Source organism: Callorhinus ursinus, unplaced genomic scaffold, assembly GCF_003265705.2.
Source record: "Callorhinus ursinus isolate GAN/ISIS: 27379988/994484 unplaced genomic scaffold, GSC_fseal_2.0 scaffold10, whole genome shotgun sequence".
Classification (NCBI taxonomy): Eukaryota; Metazoa; Chordata; class Mammalia; order Carnivora; family Otariidae; genus Callorhinus; species Callorhinus ursinus.
In genome coordinates, this window is record NW_027397072.1 from 81,692,896 (window position 1) to 81,714,102 (window position 21,207).

The following is a 21,207-nucleotide window of genomic DNA, read 5'->3' on the forward strand; positions in this document are numbered from 1 at the left end:
TCAAAAAAATGGGCAAAAGACATGAATAGACACTTCTCCAAAGAAGACATACAAATGGCTAACAGACACATGAAAAAATGTTCATCATCATTAGCCATCAGGGAAATTCAAATCAAAACCACACTGAGATACCACCTTACACCAGTTAGAATGGCAAAATGGACAGGGAAAGAAACAATGTTGGAGAGGTTGTGGAGAAAGGGGAACCCTCTTACCCTGTTGGTGGGAATGCAAGCTGGTGCAACCACTCTGGAAAACAGTATGGAGGTGCCTCAAAAAGTTTTTTTCCCCTCTGACTTTTAAGAGTTTCTCTTTATCACTGATTTTGAGTGATTTGATCCTGATATGCCCTGGGGTAGTTTTATATGTTTTTAATGTTTAAGTTTCACTGAGTTTCTTGGACTTAGGGTTTTTATAACTTTCATCAGATTTGGAACATTTGGGGCCATTATTTCTTCAAATTGCTTTTTTCCCCCTGTCCTCCTTCTTGCTCTTTTCCTTCAGACTTACATTATACTGATAATACATGAGTTGAAATTTTCCCACAACTCACTGATGCTCTATTTTTCCTGGTCTTTTTTCTTTCTGTGTTTCATTTTAGATAGTCTCTATTCCCACACGATATATTCTTTTCCGAAATATTTCATTTTTATCTGCAGGAGTTCTTTTTTGTTTTCATTTTTTTGTGTTTTCTTTTTTAATAACTGCCATGTCTCTGCTTAAAACAGCCTTCCATGTGGTTTTTGAAAACATATAGAATTCAGATATAATAGCTGTTTTCATGTCTTTTTCTACCGATTCTAACATCTGTTTCAGTTCTGGGTCAGTTTTCATGGACTCTATTTTATTTTCATCAGAGGTAGTTTTCCCCAGCTCCTTCATGTCTTGATATTTTTTGATTGGATGTCAGACCACATTAATTTTACTTCGCTGGGTACTAGATATTTTTGTGCTCCTATAACTGTCCTTTGGTTATGCTCCGGTGCACTGTTAAATTGCACAGAAACAAGTGGATCCTTTTGGGTCTTCAAGTTTTCTCGTGTAACCAGGGAAGTATTTAGTCTAAGGTTAATTTACATGACTGCTTAGACCAAACCTTTTTTAGTAGGCTGTTTGATGACTCATGAATTACATCATTTTCCATTCTGGATAGTAGGAAGAGGCACTATTCCTGGTTCTGTATGAGCTGTAATGATTATTCTCTGTAATCTTTTGGGTGTTTCCTTCCTTGGCTTCAGATAATTTCCTCACAAGTGTGAGCTGTTCAGTACCCCCTGAGTAACTGACGGGCCCCTCTGCAGATGTCTCTATGCAGTGCTCCCTAAACTCATTACCTTGGCCTTCCCAGACCCCCAGCTCCGACACTTCAACTTGGAGTGCACTGGGCCCCATTTCTTTCCCACTCCCATGCCACAGTCCAAAAACTGTCCAGGCGATCAGCCAGAGTGACCATGGGCCTCTTGTGCCTCTCGTCTCTCAGAGTCCGTCGCCATTCATTGCCTGAGGTCGGTATCTTGAGAGCTGTTGGCTCATGCATTTTGTCCAGTTCTTAGTTGTTTTAGGAAGGAAGATGAATCTAGTCTCTGTTACTCCATCCTGGCTGGAAATGGAAATCACAAGATCTGTTCTTTACACACTTCAAATATGTCACAAACATCTCCTGTTTCTTTAAATATCATTAGTCTACATAACTTTTTGATGACTGCAAAGTATTTTATTAGTTAGAAGTAGCAAAGATTATTCAGTCCATTAATGTGCATGGTTATTTCCCACTCTTACCCACCACATTGCCAGTGAGAAGCTCAATATTTTTGAACATCCATGATTTCCTGATATATATTAACAGAAAACAAATTGCCAAGTTGAAGAGGATTTTGATTTAAGTGTATATACTACCCTCTAGAAAGGTTGTGCCCGTTTGCACACCCAGCATCTCCCTTCCCTTTTTTGCCAGTATCAGATATTATAATTTCATAAAGCTTTTTATAAATTTGGTAAGTAAAAATGGTACTTTTATTGATTTTAGTTTGTATTTTTTATTACTTTTGAGGCCTAATATTTATAAGTAGCTTATTGAAAGGTTCTGTAACCTCTTTTTTATATTGCCTATTCCTATCCAATTAAAAAATTTAAGTTATGCTTTGTTATTGATTTATAGAATATATTTCTATAGAAAGTTTGTGTGTGTGTATAAACCATTTAAGCCATATGCAAATATATAAATATCAAATATTTCCCCAGGCTTTTGCTTGCTATTTGGAATATAGTCAAATGTAATGAAATTGATTTGACCTTTGCCATTATTGTTTCTGTCTTTATCATTTTGCTTTAGAAAGCCAAATATTACTCCTACCTCATAGCCAAGTCAATATTTTGTTCTATTTGTTGACAGCCTAAATTTCTTTTTTTACTTTAAAAAAAGTACTTTACTTTTTTACTTTACTTTTTTTAAAGGTTTACTTTAATTCATTTGGAACTTAATTTTTTCATCAATTGAACTTTATTTTTCCACTGATTATATTTTGTAATGCTTATATTAAAACATTTACATTGCTTAGGTAAATTTAAATACCTTGAACATTATTTATTTAAAACCTGTTCTTGCCCCCAGATTTGTTATACTGTTTTTTATCATCTTGTGATAAAATCTTCTGAATGTTTACATCTGCTTCTAGATTTTCTATTCATTCCATCAAGCAATTTGTCTCCTCCTGTGGCTGCTCCATATTATTTTAATATTGGAACTTTATTGGACAGCAGTAGGCCCATGAGAAAATATTTGGAAGGATAAATCATCCATTTCCTTACCCTTTTATTATTCTTTTATTATTTTTAACATTTGCCTGGGAAATGCTATTCATTTTTTCAAGTATTCCTGGAAAGTTGAGAAGTGCAGATATTGGGTATAGTGTAGGCTTCACTTTCCTGGTAACTGAGTTCAAATCCCAGGTCCCCAGCTGACCCAGCAAATTAATTCAATTCTTCATGGCCCAGTTTCCTTATCTAGAAAGTGGGGGTACCAATAGTCACTACTTAATAAGTTTATTATGACAATGATTGCTCATATGGTGGCTGGAACCAGTGCCTAGAACACATGAGAACTTAATAAAGTGTTAGTTTTGCTGTTTTTATTTATTCTCCAATTTAATTTTAGAATTATTTTGCCAAAGTCCAAATCACTCATTGTGTTTTTTATTGTTTTATATTGTTATGTTTTTATGATTTATTATTATTATCTCTTCTAAAAACATAACATGACTCTTCTTTTCCTTGTTTTTTTTTTGGTCTCTTCCATGTCTTTTTGTTGTGTGTGTGTATATATATCATGTTTATACATAATTATATATATCTTGCACAATTATATTCATACACAGACTGTTAGAAGTAGGGCTTAGAAATATATGGACACGTTAGAAATTATTATCTGAGAGTACTAGAGATAACATTCAGAAATACTCAAAACATCTTCTCTAAACAACACTTACATAGTCAGAAACACATGATTTAAGATGACTGTGGTGCCCTAGTATTCTGTTGTTTTGTGCTTCAGACATTAAGGGCAGTGCCCGTTAGATATTATGAGCTATGTATTATAAAATAGCAAGTACGTTGGCAAATAAATTGTTGTTTTTTTTTTTTTAAAAAACAAAAACAAAATATGTTATTGATGAAGGAAGCTGATTTTGGGAGAATTGGACTTGATCTCAGAAGGTGGCCTGTTATGAATATTTACAGGAGTGAAGAATTTCAGCAAATAAAGGCCATGTTTAAGCGTTTACCAGCCCCAGAGAGAAGCTTGCTTCGGGATTTCTAGCTTTAGGAGACGTAGGGTCATGAAGGAAAATGTTGACATGTATTTAGATAAGAGCAAAGAATGAGAAGATGACTACAGGTTGGCCTTCCTCTTAGGTTCTTGCAACATGAGAAGGTAAGAGAAGTAGCTGAGATGCCAGAAAACACACAGTGGAAATATGGAGGACGTGACCTACAGATTGGATTTTCCTCTTACACACTCACTGTGTTAGAAGCCAGAGCATTTGCTTGAGAGTCCAGGGAGCAAAGTCCACCACAAGAGAAGCAACACATCACGGTAAGAACATTTCTGATCTAGACAAACATGGTTTGCCCGAAGTCACAGAGCCCCTGTCCCCAAGACCAGGCTGTGGCTCCCACCCACAGCTCTCACTAGACCTTCCCTTTCCTATTGCAACTTGTGCTGTCTCTGGCTGTGCTTCTGGTAGCCACACATGGGTCATCTCACTGTCCTTAGAGACCTGTCCCCATGAGGCCTCTCAGATGCCATTGCTGACCAGTACAGACATGGTACAGACCCTAAACTTCAAGGAAACCACCATGCAATGCTGCTTGCTATGATAAAACAAGTTTGTTTCCTTCATGGGGCACCTGGGTGCTGCAGTGGGTTGTCTGACTCTTGGTTTTGGCTCAGGGCCTGATCTCAGGGTTGTGAGATCAAGCCCAGCTTTAGGCCTCATGCTCAGCGTGGAGTCTGCTTAGGATTCTCTCTTCTTCTTCCTCGCCACTCGCATGCACTCTATAAAATAAATATGTAAATCTTTAAAAAGTGAACTTGTTTCCTTCTGATAAGTGGGCAAAGATCTGTTTAATAAATAGATTGTTCATGTAGATACTTGATCTGATGAGACTAGCAGAGGAGTGCTTTGAAGAGCTGTGGAGCAGTTTCTCAGATAGGAAGTCCTGACAACCCAGAGAACAAAAGACCTATTAAGTAGGAGAAGAAGTTGAATTTTTGATACTTTGCAAGGGAAATACAACGCAAAAACCCATGGAGGTCAAGTCATTTTATGTTAGCAAGGACCGCGACTTCTATCTCCTCATTGACAGAACCACAAGGGAAATAGTTGTAGACACGTTATTATCAGCTAGTAGTTATCTACTGCTGTATAACAAATCTGGTAGCTTACACAATAAATCTTTAGTATCTCACACATTTTCTGAGGGTCGGAAATCTGAGAGTGCTTTAGCTGGGTGGTTCTACTTCAGGGTCTTTCATGAAGCTGCGGTCAACCTGTTGGCCAGAAGTTGTCTTCTCTCCCAAGGTCTGGCTGGGCCTGGAAGATTTCCCTCGAGCTCACTCATGTGACTTGTTGGCAAGAGGCTTTGTTGCCTCTCCACGTGCACCACTCCATGAGCTGGTCACTGCACGGCTTCTCTTAGAGTGAGTGATTCAACAGGGAACCCTAACCTACTCTTGGAAGTGGCAAGTGCTCACTTGTTCCATATCTTCTTGGCCACATGGACTTGCCTGGTACAGTGAGGGCAAGGACTACAGAAGGGAGGCAGACACCCCTGGGGGCAATCTTGGAGGCTGGCTGCCACACCTACTGAAGGTGCTTTTTCTTGGGACCTCACAATTTCTAGCTACCCAATTGCTCATTCTTTTGTTTACACTACTCAAGTCTGACAGGGAACACATGAACCTCGTTAAAATGTGGAACAGTCTAAATATATTTTATAGAAGTTGCTGTAGATTATATTAGGATAAGTGGGAGTCAATTATTAAGGGTAATTGCTTCAATAAAATCATGAACAGCCAATTAAAGTCCTGAAGATAGAAAAATTTTTACCTATATATCCAATCATAAAAGATCTGAAAGAACTTACTATAGGGTGACTATGAAGTAAGGTTGAATTTTTATTCCCTCTTAAATACGATGAGAACAGGGACTCAAGGTGAAGAATGGGGTAGAGACACACAGGCTAGTTTAATGAAGAAGTAAAGTTTCCAGTTATATGTTCAATTTGATTTGAGTTTTCTGAGTTAAAACACTGCTCCTACAGTTTTCTGGGGTTTTTTTTTCCATAGATGCTGAGATTATTTTATAAGTTATTCAGATTTTGTATTTATAAGGCTTCCCTAGTTTTCAAGTAATTATCTACTCTTTGGGAGAATAAAGCAGCAAGGCTTACCAGTCAATGTGTTCAGTGGGTTGTAGCAAACAGATAAGAGGTGAGAAGGTGCTAGAAGGGGGAAAAAGTGATCATCAGGAGGGAAAGGTGGAACAAAGGTGGATGTGATAGAAATGAATTGGCAAGTTATAGTTTCAGCTTCTTTCTAAAAGGGATTGCAGCCTTTTTTAGCTGCCTAGCACCTTGGTGAATTTGGGGTGCGCTCATAGGAGGGCAGGCACTGGGAAGAAGTGAAAGGCTTCTGAGCCCCTCTGGGAGAGAAGGGGTAGTGATGGGGCGATGAAGGAAAGAGCACCCGCAGATGGTAGGAGGCCATGAAATCTGCCATGGTGCACAAGTCTTTGCTTGGTGCCCCACATTTTAGAACTGTTTGGTGTAAATGGATTTCTTGTGTACACACTGGAAAAGGAACTGAATTCTAGGCTGCTGCCGAGCAGAGCAGAGATGGGACTCCTGGGGACAGCTGCCGGGGACAAGGGGGGACCTTGACATAATGAGCCCAGGAATTAGTGGACATCATAGGGAGGACCTGGGTTGTCATTTGGTTGTGAAATTGGCCGTGAGTCTGAGCCAGTTATTCCCAGTTCTCCAAGGTGCAAGGAAGACCAACTAACCTCTCAGTTTGGGCAGTTTGGTGAGATTTTTGACATTTGATGTTTTGGGTTTGGGTGCAGAGCTAAGATGTCCTCTCCACGTGGACAAAACTCACACGTAAACACACAAACAAGCACCTGTATACATGCGCACGCGCGCGCGCACACACACACACACACACACGCACGCACGCACACACTCCCCAGACACATTTCTGCTGTTCCAACACTGCCAATCTTTTGTTCTCATTTCAGATGAATGAGTTCAACCAATTTTGATCTTTCCTTTCATGTCATTGAATGGCGAGTTGCCACAGTATGTTGCTCTGCTTTCTCATAGAGAAGCATCACATTCTGTTGGTTCTGGGGTGCTTTTGTTTAGGAGAGTCACCTCCAAGGAGTCCAGTCATTTCTAGTGGGAAAATCATACTTGAAGTGCACCATCTTCAGGCCTGGGAAGAAACTCTTGAGGGGTGGGCTCTCGTCTCTCACACAGTCCAGTAGTCTTTCCCTGCCAGCTGGGTGCATCAGCAGGCATCTCTGAATTCCACATTTTTCAGAGCTCTTGCAGATAGAGAGATGGTTAAAGAGAAATTTCCTGAAGCTGCCCATGGCTATGAGGCGCCTCTCTGTTCCTTCAAATAAACCTGATAGACTGCGAGAGGCATTGGCCTCGCTGAACTTCAAATCGTTTAAACTGTTGATGGAAACACTGAAAGTACCATTACTCATTCTGATAACATTAAAGTATGTAAGTAACAATCCTGAGAGACTCTTTGAAAGATAAATTCCACAGCAGAGTTGGCCCGAGTTTCTAAACACTGCTGTCTCAACACTCCTATGATGGTAAAGTATATCAAAAGATCTAGAGTTAGAGGAGACCAGTAGCTCAACCAAGCCAGAAAGATTTTTAGAATTCCACTCTTGAATAAAGACGACTCAATAGTCTCCCAATAACCTACCCTGTTTTTAAAATATATCCAGATTGTTGTGAATTTCTTTCTAATTTAAACTAAAAACTTTTAGATATGTAAAATGCTACATCCCCCCCCACACACACACACATCTTATTTTTTCTTTATAAAGTTTAAATTCCTTGAGGTCTGGAATGAGTCTTAGAGTTCTCTCACATGTTTCACAGTGCCTGTTAAGATGTTGGGTGCAGCCATGAGTACTGTTTGGTTTCTTTTTTCTTTTTTTAAAGATTTTATTTATTTATTTGACAGAGACAGAGATAGGGAGAGCAGGACACAAGCAGGGGGAGTGGAAGAGGGAGAAGCAGGCTTCCTGCTGAGCAGGGAGCCCGATGCGGGGCTCGATCCTGGGACCATGTCCTGAGCCGAAGGCAGACGCTTAATGACTGAGCCACCCAGGCGCCCCTACTGTTTGGTTTCTTGTTTGAGCATATTTTCCCCAGGTCTCTAGCAGCGGACAAGAGATGATAGATGACCTCATGTAAAAACATGTTCCATAAAAAGATGATGTAATGTGTAATTAGATTCCACTGTCAGTTTTTCATCTTTTATGTATAGTGGCCATAGGTAAGGAGAGGAGGTAATTTGACTTCCTTGTTGAGACTGGGTTCTTGAAGCAACTATGAAAAAAAGTATTTTGGGGGAGTGTTGCATGCATATGTGTGTATATGTGTGTATGTGTGCACATGCATGTGTTTGGTATAATTGTGATGGGCAGAATAGGTTGAGTATATGATAGGGCAGAAAACCATCGGTAGCCATTAATATGGCTGACCCCTTATACAGATTATTCATTTAGTATTGATAACAATACCCTTTGCACAAAGATGTAGAGAGATTAAGGAATTTGCCCAAGGTCACACTGTTGGTAAGGGGAAAACCAGGATGCATCTAAAGCTCATGGTCTCTCTGCTATAACAGAGAATTCTTTAGCAGATGGTACGTCCTGATTGTTTGAAAGTCACCAACACTTTGAACCAAAAATCATATAAGTGATTAATGCTGGTTCATCCAGAGCTCTAATGATTGTAATATGTGTTCACGGATCTGTATTACCGCCATCCAAGGCTAGCTATCCGGTGGCACATGGAAAAAGCTCAGTTGCGGAGGCTTTGGACCCTGGCTTTTCCTGGTACTGCCTGTTGCCTTGGGTAAGGGAATCATCAGCGTCTCTGAGCCTCCGATAAGGCTCTGAGGAGTGCTTGGGATTGCATGTGCCAAATCCCTGCCCATGGAGCCTGGCTCCCACTTATGTGCCAGATACATATTAGGATTTTCAAACCATTCACACTGAGGAACCAGCAGTAACACTTGCTGCAGGAACGTGCACAGTTGCTTTAGGAGCTGGAGCTTCCAGGAAGTTACAGCTGCCAACTCACCCTCAGGGCACTGAAAGACCTGCCACCTGCAAGCAGTCAGGGAGGTTTTGCTGAGAAAGTCACCCACAAGGGAAGAAGAGTCTACTTAAGTTGAAATGTAACCATTTAGGGAGATGATGTGAACATTGGGAGGGGAGCATCATCAGAGATCTTTGAAATAGACAATGTGGTGAAAACTGTAGTCGGCGTCTGTTAACAGCACTGTTCATGAGTTTAGCTTATCAGGAACCTGGTTCCTGTGTCCTCACTGATAAAGAAAATCAGAGGCTTTTTAAAGAAACAGTGGCTTTTGTGTCTAGCAGAGACCTATTAAACAAATTGGTGTTCAGAGTTCAACTCTGTTGGTAGAAAGTGGGGGAAGAAAGAGCTTAAGTATGACTCGCTGATGGTAAGTGTCCTCGGGTTATTTTTTAAATACTTTTATCTCAAAGGGAATGACATTTTAAGGCAGAAAATTAGGTTAAAAAGAATAATTGCTAGCCATCTTTTTTTGTTGTTTATGGAAAAATAGTATTACCCATGGGAAAATCCAGTTAGAGATTGATGGAGTCTTTGGTAGTCTTGTTTGTATAATATGGAAATTTGGCCTCATCTGTTGGAAAGTTCTGGGAGAGGGTGGGAAAGCAAAGGGGCCTTGCTGTGGACACAGAGAGCGTGCATATTCCAGCTATTCTTTCTGGAGTCCCTGAAAATCCCAATGTGTTGGGGGAAAGAACTCAGAAAGTAAGGAGCTTCAGGGCAGTGGGGGTGAGGGAGAGGCGCGTGGTGTGGGAGAAGAAGTCAGCCATCAGGGAGAAGGAAACACAGGATGGAAAACAAGTGGAGGGTTTAAGGAGGAGGGCTGGGGTGAATAATTGATTTCAGTTCACATTTGTCATTGGTGCCTGCTCTGAGGCTCTTCTTGATGGCTCCATTCTCTTTCTCACTGAAGGCTGCCCGACCAAGGGTGTTGATCAAAACATGGCAGAGCTGGCCCCCAGAGCCTTACCCACTGAGCATCAGCATTTCCTAATAATTTCCTCCAGGAGCAGAGACATGGGAGGTGTGCTTCTCCATGGCTGCAACGGTTCTCTTACCAGCTCCTGAGGCCAAAATGTCCGTGTGTCGTTGTCCCCCGAATATCAGTATGAACATTGCTATCCCATTTCTGCTGTTCTCTGTAGAGAATTTGAGTCAGAAAGCCCTGGGGTTGTGCAGAATTGCATCTAATCCCTGCTCTTGCCCTTAGGTGATGCTTGACTCTAGGCAATTCATCTAACTGCTTTCATTTTTGTATTCCTTACTCACAAAACCAGCATGTTAACCCTAATGCCAAACTCCAAGGGTGGTTTCTAAAGATGAAATGAATGCAGAGTATTTAGTTCAGTACCTCGCTGACAGTAAATGCTGAGTAATGTCAGTTCTCAGTGTTGTCATTATGTTTTTCCTTTCTGGCTCTGGGAACTCTTATGTCTGTGCCCTGCAGACTGGCTGTCGGGATGCTGATTTGGACTTTACAGAATCCCCATCAAGTCATCAGGTTCTCTGTGTTCTCAAACTGGTTGTTTCGATGAGGCGATTGGTCCCAAAGTATTTTCCTAACTGGCGCCTCTACTCTTGGAGACATGGGCCAAGAGCTCAAGCGGGTCTGAGTGTCTGGTTTTCAGATATCTGCTTCTCCAGGAAGGGAGCTCTTCATCTATGTCCTTCCAAATACTCATCCTGGGATTGGGAGGGTCTTTCTTTCTCTGCTCACCCCTGCAGACTTCTCAGTTTTCTGTGAATGCAGAGATGGACAACTGCAAAGGAGAGAGTCTGCAAAGTTTTGGGTGACATTGGGATCCAAGAGCAAACGCACTGCTGTGAGTAGGCCCAAGGTGGGAGTCTACCAGCAAGGAGTGAGGCTGAAACGGTGTGAGTGTAGCGGACGTGTGTGCACACGCATGTCATAGGGTCCTCGTTCAAGGTGAAGGGGAAGGTCCCTCTGGTCTGGAACAAAACTCTGACAGCAACCAAGTCCAGTTTCCAGAAAGAAAAAGGGAAAAGGGCCAGCCAGGTTATTTGGATTCTAAACAGGGGCCTTTAAATTTGTTTTTAAATTTTATTGTGGTAAAAATTCTTAATATGAGACCTACCGTTTTAACAAATTTGTAAGTGTGCCGACATTGTTAACTAAATGTTAACTAAAAGCACAGTACTGTAGAGCAGATCTCTAGAAATTATTCATCTTGCTTAACTGAAACCTTATGCTCGTTGGTTACCAACCCCCACCTTTTTCCCTCCCCTAAGCTCCAGGAAGCCACCATTCACTCTTTGATTCTATGTATTTGACTTTGCATCAGTGGAATCACGTAATATTTGTTCTTCTGTGACTGGTTTATTTCACTTAGCATAATGTCCTCAAGGTTCGGGCTGAATATCATTCCATGGTATGTATGTGCTTCACTTTCTTTACCCATTTAACTCCCCATGGACTTACATTGTTTCCACACCCTGGCTATTGTGAAGAGTGCTGCAGTGAACGTGGGAGGGCTAATATCTCTTTGAGATCCTGATGAATACTCAGAAGTGGGATTGCTGGATCACTCGTTCTATTTTCTGTTTTTAACTTGTTCAGGAACCTTCATGCTATCCTTAGCAACTGTCCCATTTTGCATTCCCTCCAGCAGCGTACAGGGTTCCAATTTCTCCACGTGCATACCAACGTTTATCTTTTGTTTCTTTGATAATAGCCACCCTGGCAGGTGCGAGGTGCTATCTCATTGTCGTTTGGGTTTACACTTCCTGGATGGTTAGCAATGTTGAGCATCTTTTCGTGTACCTGTTGGCCATCTGTGTGTCTTCTGGGGATAAATGTCTATTCAAGCCATTAGCCTATGCTTTAATTGGGTTGTTCTTTCTTTGCTATTGAATTGTAAGAGCTCCTTATGTATTGTAGAAATCAATTCCTTATGAGACATATAGTGTGCAAATGTTTTCCTCTATCCCATAGATTGTCATTTCTCTTGGTTGGTCATTTCCTTTGTTAATGGAGACATTTTTAGTTCAATGTAGTTCCTCTATTTTTCTCTTGATTTTTGTCTATTTTACTATGCTTTTGGTGTCTTATCCATGAAATCATTGCCAAGACCAATGTCATGAAGCTTTTCCCCTATATTTTCTTTTAGGAGTTTTGCTGAAAACTGGGTGCAGACTCAGGAGAGACTGGAGATGTGGGGTGATGAAAGGGAGCTGGGTCATGGTTGGGGAGGCTCCAGCCTGTGTGGGACACAATTGTCTTTAGTTCACTTGTAATAACATAGCAGAAGCAGCAACAATAATTATATACTGAGGGTGGGCTCTGGGCCAGCACCTAAGCCACGTGCTCTTCATCTACCATATATCCTGTTGTCCTTATGATAATTCTGTGAAGTAGGGGTGACCCAGCTCTGGCTGATTCAAATCCTGTGCATTCAACTCCTATGCCATGCCAATGCTGGTGAGAGCTTGGGCTCACTCTAGCAAGACTGCATATGAGCACAAAAAGGGTTGGGTTGAGTCTGTGGGGTTGGCTCTGGAGCCCTGTGTGGCTGAGCTCCAGGCGAAAGGGGACAGTGCCCCGATGGAAAAACAGAATAAAGATGGTGTCCTCTACAGGGTAACTGAGATCTAAACAAGACCTTATAACTTATTCCCTGGGTGGATGGTTAACTTTGAATTTCAACAAGCACAGACCCTATCCAAGGCCACTTATGACAACTTCCTTCAATGTGACTGAAGTGTGGGGGTTAGGTGCCCATTTGAGCCCACTGTAAGCTGGCAATCAGGACTTCTGTCCATGTCCCTCTCAGAAGCCTTGTGGTCAAGGTGCTGAAGGGACTGGGGATGAGCCACGGTGTACTGGAGTGTCCACACTCTTGGCCTCACTCGCCCAACTGAGGATCCCAGGACGGAGGCTTATCCCCGAGGAAAGGGAACGGGATGACGTGTATGGATCTGAGGTTGTTGGTCCCTCTCCCTGCTCCTCACACTTCTGGCCCACTCCCAGGACCAAATAGCGCTTTCTAAAGTCTTCTTCACCCCAAGTCCTTAGTTGGCCAGAAAACATCAGCCACTATCTGCTGGAAGCTTGGTTTACTATACACTGGTATATGAAGGCTTCAATTCACCATCTGAGCAGTAACCTTAAATGCTAAAAAACATCAGTCTCTTGACTCCTGCATTTAGGGGGGGGACAAGTTTCCTTGGGTTTTACTACTCCGTAGGAATGATAAGCAGAGAAGTAAAAACAAAGCGTTCAGTTGTGAATTCCCTCATCTTTTTTCTCTCCTTGTGCAGGACTCTGATAGATTCTGGCCTGGAATGTTGCAAAGTGCCTTATCTTCATTTTCATTTATTTTTTTGGCGGGGGGCATTGTTTCCGGGAAATTTAAGCATGTCACACCCAACAAGTCTCTGTTAGATCACTGCTGACATAAATACCAACTTTTAAAAGACATCAGGGAAATTACTTTTCAAAAGGTAAAACAAAAAAAATTAAGGTTTTCAAAAAGTGATCAACATTAAGCTTTATATAATGAAGACATTTTAAAGTAAATCATGGTGACCAAGCAAATGATCTTAGAATGACTTTGCCTCCTCTGTCGTTAAGGAGTATTTTGAACAAATCAGAGGTTGAATTCAAACCTGACTCCTTTTGGCTTTTTTTCTTTCGCTGTCCTTTAGTATATGTGTGTTCCCACTTTGATTCTCCCTTTCTTCAATCTGTTAGTGATGGTTTGTGCCCCTGGCTTCTGAGCCAAATGCAGAGCTACTTCACCTACCTCCTATTTCTCCTTCTACCTTTATAATGAAAACATCCTTAAATATGGGATTCAATTCAGTAACAATCTATTTGGAGAGTAAATTAATCTTCATGCTTGCCTAACAATGTTTGTTCATTTGTTCATTCAAAAGCTATTTATTGAGGACCTGTAATAGGATACATAAGGGAACAAAATAGAAAAAAATATATATGTGATGCATAAGTCAAGGATTTTGTGTGTGAGAAGGTTATAAAAGTCATGGAAAAAAATAGAGCAGAATAGGGAGACTGGGAGTGTAGGGTTAGTTGAGGAGGAGGTAGACCCCATTAAGGAGAAAGTGAGGGAATGACCTGGACAGATGCCTGGTGGGAGGGAATCTCAGATAGAGGAGCCAGCTAGTGCAAATGCTCAGAGGTGGTGGCAGGTGTGGGGTGTTCAAGGAAGAGGGAGGAGAAAGGTGTGCATGGAGTGGAACGAGGGTAGGGAGCACGGAAGAACCTGAATCAGAGAGGTGTGAAGGGTGGCAGACCACGGAAGGGCCTTCTTGTCCATTACAAAGAATTTGGCTTTCATTGGATAAAAGGGAAGGCTTGAGGAGAAGGGTGATCGACAGGATCATGATGGTTTCTGTTCCAAACAGATTATAAGAGGCAAGGGAAGGACCAAAGAGACTAATTTGGAGGCAAATGCAGTCATCCAGGCAAGAGATGGAGGGGCCCTGGACCACCGGTGAGGGCTGTGACCAGGGGGCACGTGCTTGGGCCCTGAATATACCTGCAAAGTAGATTCAGCGGGACTTGCTGATAGATTAGAGGGAATGTGTTGGAGAAAAATAAGCATAAGGACACCTCCAGGGATTCTTATTTATGCAGCCGTAAAGACGGAGTTACCATCAACCAGGATGTTAAAGGCTATTAGAACAGGTTTTCAGAGAACAGCAGGAATTCAGCCTTGACAGGTTGATTTTGAGAGACCTAGGACATGGTGGAGGTGTCAAGTCTGCAGGTGACTACTTGAGTCTGAAGTTCAGGGGACAAGTCAGCACAGCAGGTTTACCAGTGTGTAATCAGTGAGTAGGTGATGTTTAAAACCAGGAAACTGCTGGGGGAGGTCACCGAGAGGATGTGACAGTTGGTTGCCCCTCAAGCTGGGAGTCAGAGGCTCCTCCCCTCCTCCCCCAACCTTGGAATGTGGGTCCCGCTTGCTTTCTCCACTCCCAGAGTCTGTTCCCAGGGCATCCACTTGAGAGAGCAATGTGGTGCTGAGACCATCTGGAGGGTATACATTCCTGAACCCAGTTAAGTCCTCTATACAAACTTCTAAGATTTGGCGGGCAGGTGCAGAGGTCTATTCGTCTTGCTGTTACCTCGCAAGTAAGTTCCTTTGCTCATTAAGACTGCCACCTACCTATCCAGGGTGGCCTGCCTCTTTCTTCAGCCTCTCTCTGCATACCCCCCCACCCCACCCCATGTATGGGAACCAGTTTCAGATGATGCCTGGGAAGCGCCCGAGGAGTTTGGGAACCAACAAAAACTGGATGACATCACATCAGGGATGAGTGAAGGTAGAGAAGAAAGGAGCTCCAAGGACTAAACCATGAAGTAAAGGGAGAGGGGAGGCATGAAAGAGCAGCCAGTGGGGGTCCTGCAAGAAGATGCAGGAGAAGTCGCTCACCTGTGACCGAGACACCTTCAAGGGAAGGTGAAGGCGGAGGACTGACCCTGGCTTTAGCAAGGACATGGGGGTAATCAGTGACAATGACAATAGCATAATGCCATTATGATCTTGTCGATTTATTAACAAATTGAAATTTAAAGAAACAAATAATGCAGTGTTCCCAAAGTGGATTCAGATTCCATCAAGTTATTTACAAAACAATCAAGCAAACAATCCAAACAAGAAAAAGAAACAGAGAGAGAGGATGATAAATTAACAATTTATTTTAACTTATGCTGAATTCTCAACACTCCTCCAGTATTTTACACAGAGAGATCCAAATTTATCTTTTAGGGAAAAGTGAATACTTCTCTGCAGGGAAGTTTCATGGTGAAAATAAGAAGTTGCTCTTTTGTGCCCTCCTGGTCTGTCTCCTTTCGCTCTTGAAGATCTCATTTAGTCTCCCGGGCTTAATTTCATCTATACACTGGTATCTCCCAAATTTTTTCCTTAGCCTGAATGTGTTTCCTGAACGTCAGGAGCAAGGACCCCCCCTGTTGACTTGCCATCTTCAGTAGTACGTCTAATAGGTATGTCAAGCTGAATATGTCCCCCACCGAGCCAATCTTATTCCAAAATCTGTTCCACCTGCAGTCTCCCCATCTCAGTGTCTAGTAACCCCTTTGTCCAGTTGCTCAGGTCAAACCCTGGAGTCACCTTTGGCTGCTCTCTTTCTCTCACGTCCCAGATCCTATCCATCAAAAAATCCTATTAGCTGTACGTCAAGGTATATCCAAACTCCAGCCTTCTCTCACCACCTACGCTGCCATCTGCCTTTTGCCTGGAGGACAACAGAGCCTTCTGATCTGTTCTTCTCCTTCACCCCTAGTCCTCCTTAAGGACATTTTCAGCTCCCATGCCATTCCTTGGCTTGAAATCCTCCAACACTTTCCTTCTCACTGAGTATAAATCCAAGGGCTCAAGATGACTCATGGAACTTTGCAGGCGTGGATCGTCAGACCTCCAAACTGCTCTTACTTTTCTGCCATTTTTTCCTCCACTCGAGCACATGGCTCCCTGCTTCTCCTCTGACCCACCAGGCCCGCTCCACTCCGGCGCATCCACATGGCCTGCCCCTTCTGCCCAGGCTCTGCTTCGGCAGTGTATCCAATGTCCCCTTCCTGGTTGGCCTTCCCAGGCCCCCCTACTTAAAATTCCATGTCTCCACCTCTCTTTCCCTCCCTCGTCTGTTTTCTTTTTCTATTTGTAATACCATCTAAAATCGGTTATAAATATTTTTTACTTCTCTATATTGTTTATGGTCTTTCTTCTCTGCCAGGAGGTAAATTCCATGTGGGCCGATATTTTCACCTGTCACTGTTTTGCTTGGTGCACTGCTGTACCCCCAGGATCTGAAACAGCGATAGACATCTGAGAGAGGCCCTCACAGGGGTCTGGGTTCAACATTTTGTGCTTCCAAGCCCTATTGATGCAGAATTGGTATGCAGGTCCATGCTAGTTATTAAAACACTGAAATACTTCCTTACTGATGAGTAAGGAAGTACCCCTCCCCACAACCACAATACCTTCCACTGTACTCCCCTGGGACCTCCCCATGATCCAGAAAGCACAGGGTTAAGCCCAGCTCCTTTGCAGTGGCCAGTGTCCTTGTCACTGGTCAGTGCCAATGTGATGTTGTTTCTGTCAGATATTTCAAGCACTACCCAAGAAATGACCAATGAGCTTAGCTGGTTGCTCATAATCTTAGATAAAAAATTGGAAATAAATTCAGGGAAGAAATTTACCTAAAAGTTTTTTTTTTTTTTTTTTTTTTTTTTTTTTTTTTTTTTTGCGGGGGGCGGGGGGAAGGACAGACCACAGAGTTTGTTCCAGATAACTTATTCCTGGAATCATTCTCCTCCCTCCCACAAAAAAATTAATAGTTTTCTCTACAGATCATTTATTTGGGGAAGTTTGATGACAAAACACTGGCAAGACCTCCAGTGGAGATTTCTCACAGTATCCCAGAAATGAAGCTGGGTCTCTTGACTTCAGTAGAGTGCTTCTTCTATTACATATGTTGGAAAATAAGACTTTATTTTATTTTATTGTTTTACTGGGAAATAACTAACTCAATTGAAACCACAGATCTTAAATGTCGAATGTGATTTAATGATTATATTCACTTAAGTAATTACCATCCCAAACACCATAGAAAACATTTCTTCTTCCCAGAAAGTTCCTACCCACCCTTTTCCCACCAAATTCCCACAATTTCAAACACATCCTTTCTGATTCCCAGCAAGAGATAATTAGCTTGCCATTGAGCTTTATAGAAGTGCAACATGTGATATATATTCTTCATGTTTAAGCATAATTTGGGGGGGGATGGGCAGTGCTTTATTATTTTTTATTTTGCAACAAACTCAAACTTACTGGATGTGATCTTTTCAAGATTCATCATGGTATTATATCAGTAGTTCCTTTTTTTTAAATGCCTTTTCTTTATCCATTCTCCTGCTGATAGATGTTTGAATTGTTTCCTGTTTCTGATACATGAGTATGGCATTCATAAACATTCTTTCACAAGTGTTTTGTGGACATGTGCTTTTAATTCTCTTGGGGCAATACTGAAAGTGGAATTGTGAAGTCGCAGAGTAGATGTTCCTTAACTTTTGGTTTTGTTTATCGACTCACCAAGATGTACATGCAATCAAGTGCACACATTTTAGGTGTAAAGTTCAGTAAGCTGTGACAAATGCGTACCGTATGAAACCATCATCTTAAATTCAGATATCATCCCATCAATTTCTCTTATTTCTCTCAAATTCTCTTCCTTTACGGTTCATTGACTCCCACAAACTCCCTCCCATTACCTTTGCAGTTTTAGAACATTATAGAAATGGAATCATACAGTGTGTACTCTTTTACACCTGGCTTTTTTCATGCAGCCCAGTGTTTCTGAAATCCATTCATATTGTGTCCTTCCTTTATTTATTGTGAGTAGCATTCCATCATGTCCATTCACGTGTTGCTGGTCATCAAAATTCTGTGACTGTTTGGGTACGAGTCTTTTTGTGGGCATAAGTTTTGATTTCCTTTGGGTAAACCCTGAGAAGAATTTCTGGGCCACATGGTGAGCAGTTGCCAGAAGCTTCCAAACTGTGTTCCAAAGTCATTTATCATTTTACATTCCCACCAGGGATGTATGGGGGTTCTAGTAGCACCACAGCCTTTTGCCAACGCTTGGTATTGTCAGTCTTTGTAATATCGTCAAATAGAATCTCATCGTAGTTTTAACTATTTACATTTCTCTAATGACTAGTAATTCTGAGCATCTTTTTTATGTGTTTGTTGGCCATCCGTATATTTTGTGAAGTCGCAGTTTGAGTCTTTTTCTCATTTTTTAAAATCAGGCTGCTTTGTCTTCTTCACATTGATTGTATGAGTCATTTATAAATTATAGATACAGGTTTTCCATCAGATATATAAATTGTATTTTGCCTGCCTGCAGCTTGGCCTATTCAAACCAATGAATTTAGTTTTCGTTCATGATTACTGAATTTAGTTTTCTTTCATGATTACTGATTTTTGTATCTAGTCTAAGAAATATTTGTCCTTGTCCAGTAGGAAAACGATGAAGATTTTTCACTATGCAATTTTTACAAATATGATCCATTTTAATTTTTACTTGTGTATAATGTGAGATAAAGATATGTCTTCCATCCATACAGATAGCCCGTTTTTCCATCATCACTTGTTGGAAACTATGCTTTCCCATAGACTTATGTTGTTGCTTTTATCAAAAATCAATTTTCTGCATGTTTGAGTCTATTTCTGGACTCTTTTCTTCTGATCCTTTGATCTATATGTCCATCTTGATGCCAACACCACACTGTTTCATTATTATAGCTTTATATTAAGTTTTAAAGTCAAGTTATGTGGGTTCTCCAACTTTGTTCTTATTTTTGAACAATATTTTGGCTATTCTATGCACTTAAACTCCCAGGTACATTTTAGAATTCTCACATAAATTATAGATGCTGATTCTAATGTTGGGAAAATAAAGGCCAGACTAAGCCCAAGAGAAAGGAAGATATACAAGAAATAAATGAAGAATGAGAGATGCAGGCTACAGGTTATAAAATCTTCATAAAGTATTAGTCTTAAGGGGATCTTGGTTATAATGTAGTCATTGCACAAGATGGCTGGCTGGTTTTCATATGGCCAGCACCTCTGTTTCTCCCTCCTCTCTGTCCTCAGTCCTCAGAGTTCCTTCTGGCTTGCACGACACTCTCTTCTTGGCCTCAGGAGTTCCCATGGGATATTCCAAGAGTGACTTAGGCCTCACCTTATCATAAGATAGAACAGAAAAGCTAGAGTTTCAAGGAAGAGATGGAAAAGCAAAGCCCAAAGTACATTGCTCCTGCTCAGATTTGTATACAGACCTTTCCTTTCCAGACCAAATATTTCAACCCCTAGTTGGTTGTACCAGTTCATTCAACGAACATTTCCAAGCATCTACTTTGTGCTGGGCACTCTGCCTGGTGTGTGAGCTGTATCCATGGACACAACTCACAAAAATTACCTCTCCTTCTAGAGCTCATAATCTAATGGTGGAAAAAGAATACAAACAAGAAACACAATTCATAAGTAGAAAATTAAAAGCTCGTGGTTGCCCCATTAAAAGGCCAGAGCTGGGTAAGAAAATAGGGAATGGGGGAGGAAACGCAGCCATTTAAAGTTGATTGATCAGATACTCAAATGAATGTTCTGACATCAACGTCCATGACTGCACTATTCACAATAGTCGAAGGTAGAAGCAACTCAAATGTCCGTGAATGAATGGATGGATAAAGAAATTGTGGTATATTCATACGATGGAATATTATTCAACCACTAAAAGAAATGAAGTACTGATATATTCTTCAACATAGATGAACCGTGAATATACTCTGCTAAATGAAAGGAGCCAGACATAAAAGGTACTTATCGGATGATTCCATTTATATGGAATATTCAGAAGAGGCAGATCCATAGAGGCAGAAAGCAGACTGGTGGTTGCTAGGGGCTGGAGAATGAAAGGAAGGGGGAGTAATTACTAATGGGAATGGGATTTTATTTGGAGCAATGAAAATGTTTGGGAACTAGACAGATGTGGTAGATTCACAACACTGTGAGTATACTAAATGCAACTGAATTGTCACTTTCATCTGATTGATTTTGTTCTGTGAATTTAAGCTCAATAAGAAAAAAGTTACTCAGAAGTAAGAGAAAGGAAGGAAAGAAGGAAGGACGGAAGAAAGGAAGGAAGAAAGAAAGAGAAAAAGAAAGGGAGGGAGAAAAAAAAGAAAATTAAGTAGTCAGGGTAAGTCTTTTTGAGACGGTACCACAGGAACACTGACTTCGAGGAGGTGAGAAAATTAGCCTGGTGGGTAACTGGAAGAAGCTGTCCAGACAGAAGGAAGAGCAAGGGTACAGTAGAAACTGCCCTCGTGTGTTTAGGGTTGAAAAAGAGGAGTCAGGAGAGTGATGGATATTCTCAGAGCTGCTGTAAGGGGGTTGGCTCTTCTTCTGGGTGAAGTAGGAAGACATTGGAGGCCTATATGATCTGACAGGTTTTAATAGAATTTCTGAAGCCTCTTTATTAGGAGCGGTCTGAAGGGGGGCACTGGTGGAAGCAGGGATAACTCTTATAAGCTATGGTTGCCATTGAGGCTAGAGGTGATGGTGGCTAGGGAGAGGAAGGTGGCAGAGGAGGTGGGGAGAAGTGGTTGCAAGTAGGTTGTGTTCGAAGGTGAAACCTATAGGATGTCCTAATGGATTGCAGGTCAGGTGTGTGAGGAAAAGAAGAGGCAATCACACACAGCGAGTTTTGGCTTGAGCAACTGGA

The 21,207-nt window shown here is 41.5% G+C and overlaps 2 protein-coding genes across 5 annotated transcripts in view; one reads left to right on the forward strand and one right to left on the reverse strand.

Moving 5' to 3' along the window:
* The window catches only part of LOC112821706 (large ribosomal subunit protein eL19-like), a 475,653-nt gene that overhangs the window by 42,087 nt on the left and 412,359 nt on the right, over nt 1-21,207 (reverse strand). The window lies entirely within an intron of this gene.
* The window catches only part of IL1RL1 (interleukin 1 receptor like 1), a 37,894-nt gene continuing 25,786 nt past the window's right edge, over nt 9,100-21,207 (forward strand). For 2 of the 4 annotated variants that reach the window (XM_073897911.1, XM_025869063.2), the window contains exon 1: nt 9,103-9,283. The gene's annotated coding sequence lies outside the window, so the exon portion shown is untranslated. Of the gene's footprint in view, nt 9,284-21,207 lie in introns of all 4 variants that reach the window. The other 2 variants (XM_073897912.1, XR_012379883.1) reach the window with 2 other exon arrangements.